Source organism: Haematobia irritans, chromosome 2, assembly GCF_050003625.1.
Source record: "Haematobia irritans isolate KBUSLIRL chromosome 2, ASM5000362v1, whole genome shotgun sequence".
Classification (NCBI taxonomy): domain Eukaryota; kingdom Metazoa; phylum Arthropoda; class Insecta; order Diptera; family Muscidae; genus Haematobia; species Haematobia irritans.
This window is the reverse complement of record NC_134398.1, coordinates 107,259,501-107,264,043: the sequence shown is the minus strand read 5'-3', so window position 1 is coordinate 107,264,043 and position 4,543 is coordinate 107,259,501.

Genomic DNA, 4,543 nt, shown 5'->3' with positions numbered 1-4,543 from the left:
TTACCGACTCTGGAGCGAAGACGTTTAGTGTTTGATGTAATTTTTATTAGTAGACTCCTGAAAGGTGAAATCAACTCACAGCAATTGATTAGTAAACTTGACATTAATGTTCCTTCACGTGTTACGCGACAATACATTCCATTGAAACTACCCGTCGTTAGAAATAATTACGGGGAACACAGTTCCTTTTACCGCCTCTGTAGACATTACAATGAATTTAGCAACGTATTTGATTTATCTGATCCGATTCATATTGTTAAACGAGTTTTGATACACGTCTTCCAGCATCGTACACCACTTTAAGCTTTGCCATGGAACTTCGTTATAATTCTACCTAAGTCTTTACCCCGTACCCTGGAAAATTGGCTGTCTCGAGAACTGTTCCAGTAAAATTCTCTCCTGTTCTGATTGCATGCCTTCCAAGTTGTTCCTGTTAACCTATATCATCTGTCAGCAAATTGTTCCTGCCTCTACCGTTCTATTTGTCTCTTCAATTTACTGCTTCCTGATTTACTGTTTCCTGATTGTTGTCTCACCAATTCCTATAATCTGATGGATTCGAATGTTCCTGTCACCAGCTTACATTTTTGTTCCCGTTTGTGACAATCCCGTTATTATGCCAACGTACACCAGTTTTTTTTCATCTCAACTTCTTTTTTTCTGGTCGTAATTGTCACATTTTAAAGAAGTTGAGTCTATCTATTTTGTTCATTTTATCCAGTTTTTTTATCCTTACTTAATTTTTTTCTGGTCCGCATTTTTTGTTTAACGTTAAAGTAATTATAAACTTATTGTACTAATGAATTTATCTTCAAGCTGGCTTACCATAGCTGAATGAATAAATAAATAAATAAATAACATGAAGTTTTTGCAAATTTTAAGTTAAACGTTTCATCATTCATAAACTGGTGTGCCTTTACGAATATTATTCTTAGAGTAAATTGTCACCAGAAGCGATGAAACAATGCATAGTACAGAGATCTTTATCGGCATAGTGGAATGTGATTAATATAAAGATGATGTTACTTGTGGATTGTTATGTATACACCCATAGAAAAATTATTACCATACGGGCTCAAATCGATACGGTACGTTATTGATAGTTAGCCAACCCCGTATGGTACAATATCAATACCAAACGGTACAGGCAGTACGCAAAGCTTGAAAGTACCATACGGTATTAAGAAAGTACCAATATGGTATTAAACACAAAGCCTAAGCGGTATTAATATTTATACCGTAAAGGTATTGATGTATAAACAGTGCGGTATTACCAAATAATACCAAAACGGTATTGGGTTTTAATACAAACACAGTATTAATTATGGCAATAAATATTTAGTTTAATAAAACACAAGTAAAAATCTTTGTTTCTTCAATTCATTTAATACATAACATACATACATACACCTTATCACTTCTCCATGGAAAGTTTTTCTACCAATTCTGTTATATGTCACACCTCAGGCACTGCATTCCACAAGTCGTTTGTTGCGGTATATGGATGGGTTTGGTATGTCACTTGCGCATCTAATTAAAGAACATTCGCATTAGTAAACATTAATATTGCTAAAAAATATTATACTTACTTATATTTCGCAATATTCACAGAATTATTTTTTTTCTGTAGCCATGTTATCCCAAAATAAAGTTCTTTATATGAAAACATAAACTACCAAGGCGACCAATTACAATTGGTCGCAACAGCTACATATCATATCTTACGGCGATGTGATTGGTAATACCATAATAATACCTGATGTAAATGATTTGATACAATGTGGTATCAAAATTAAAAGGTAACGCGAATCAATTTGTTAATACCACACGGTAATGGCCACATACCGCCATTTTTCTACCAGTGTACATGAGCGTGGGGTTGTTTTTATTTTTGTTCATTTAGTGGTTTGTGTGTGTGTTTGTTATTCGCTGATGGTTTATTTGGCTGGATGAGATGTTGTTTTCAATAAAGGCACATGTGTTTTTGTTGTTGTAGGAATGTTTTGGCTTTGCTTGGTTTTGTTTGGCATGCTTCAGTTGTATAGTTGGCGTTGGCGTGGGCTGTTGCATCTTTTAAGCAGGTATGCAACAAGGGAATATGAAGGCATGGAATATTTTGGATTTTTGAGACATATATTGGTGTTTGTTTATTAAACCTTTTAAATGAAAGTTATTAATATTTTATCGGTAGTTTAGAAAAAAGTTATTAAGAATATTAGGAAAATATGTTGCAATTGAAAGTGTATTGAAATTTTTATTATTCAATGCAAAAAATTAATATTCAATTCCAGATGAATTTGAAAATTTTTTGTTATATCTCAGCGTATAGTTTAGTCATACATTGGTAAGTATTTTTTAATATGGCTTTCTGTTAAAAATAATATTTTTTATGTACACTGAAAAAACAGTGAACCCTTTTCCATTGCAAAATGAACTAAACTGTAGTAATATTGACCATGATTTAGCCCTTAAGATTTCTTTTCAACTTGTCTAGTTTATAATTTTCTTTAATTTTAGTTCATCTATAACATTGTAGTTTAGTTAATTTTTACAACACCATAAGATTTGTATACCCCTACCAAGTTAAAAAGTCAGTATTATTTTGGTTTACTTGCTTATTTTGTGGGAAACCCGATAATACAAATTGGTTAACAGTCTCTTTAAAATGTCGACGACTAAACTATTTTTAAATCAATCATTCCACAGTACAGAGAAATTAAATAATTAAAGGAACAACAAAACGTTTTACTATTATGAAAATTTTCATACGTTAAAATTAAACTTTCTTTAAGCAAACGTACTTTATTATAAAAACTTATGATGAAAGTTCTTAATACAATGTCTTTTGTGAATAAAAATTATGACCACGTGGAACAGAGAGTAGTTCATTTGAATCCGCTGTTTGGACATTTTGACTTATCCTTTTTTATTCATCGTAGGTAGTTTTTTCACATATCTTGCTGGAAAAAATTAACACCACGTAATGAAATATAATTTTTAATTCTTCATTTTAGCTTGTAACTTACCATATTTGGGGCATTTTATCAAATGGTGTAAGGAATTCAAGTTTTCTTTGGTAAACGTATCTCATAAAATTTGTACTTGAAACAATTAGAGAAATAATGAAGTATTTTAAGTATTCTAATTCTCATAAAACTGTGTTGTTATCGATGTGAAGGTTATAATAAAATAAATATTTTAGTTGAAAGAAAGCCAACGTTTTAATATAAAACTTACCAATTCTCTATTAAATTGTACGCTGAGGGGAAATATAAAAAGTTGTCCAAATTTATTTGGGTTACTCTGAAATTAAATATTAAATAGGTTTTCGAAAAATCTAATGAAAAAAATAATAATATGCATAAAAAACCAAATATTCTTGATAACCCTAGACAGTCATCATTCGTCGAAATGACGACACGTAATTTCATTTTCGATTTAAAATGCATTTTAGTCTATTGGCAAATGGTAAAAAAGTTATACTAATTCGACCGTTTTATGAATTTTTGTTTTATACTACTTAAAACCAAATTGAATAAGAAAATAAACTCAAGTTTTGGTTCACTTTTTCGCTCACGATGAAAATTATAGCGTCTTGAAATGAGCCGTAGTCAAAATGACGAAGGCTGACGTTAATGTACAAAAAATAAGGATGACTGTCCAGGGCTAAAAGAAAGTTAAAGAATCCTTACCAATTCATTATTAAATTGCAGGCAAAGGAGTACTAAAAATTTGTCCAAATTTTTAAGGGGTTATTCTGAAATTAAATATTTGTTTTTACATTAAAAATATTACATTGGTTTCCAAAAAAATTTGATTAAAGAAATACTAAAATAAGGCATTAAAAACCTGTAATTTTGATGATAAAAAGGTCACAAGAACATAAATATTCTAGTTGAAATAAAGCCAATTTTTAAAAGAAAACTTACCAATTCTCTATTTTTTATTTGTTCGAATCCATCTGGAGTTGCTCTGAAATTAAATATTGTTTTTACAACAAAGAAAAACATTAAACTGGTTTCCAAAAAAATTAATTAACAAATAATAATATACATAAAAAATATTCTTTTTTAAAAGAAAGTCATATTAAAAAAATACTTACCTATTTATGAATAAACTATACGCTGAGATATAACAAAAATTTTCCAAATTCATCTGGAATTGAATATTAATTTTTTACATACAATAATAAAAATTTCAAAACACTTTCAATTTCAACATATTTTCCTAAATATTCTTAATAACTTTTTTCTAAACTACCAATAAAATATTAATAACGTTCATTTAAAAGGTTTAATAAACAAATACCAACATATGTCTCAAAAATCCAAAATATTCCATGCCTTTATACTCCCTTGTTGCATACCTACTTAAAAGATGCAACAGCCCACGCCAACGCCAACTATACAACTGAAGCATGCCAAACAAAACCAAGCAAAGCCAAAACATTCCAACAACAAAAACACATGCGCCTTTATTGAAAACAACACCTCATCCAGCCAAATAAACCATCCGCGAATAACAAACACATACACACACAAAC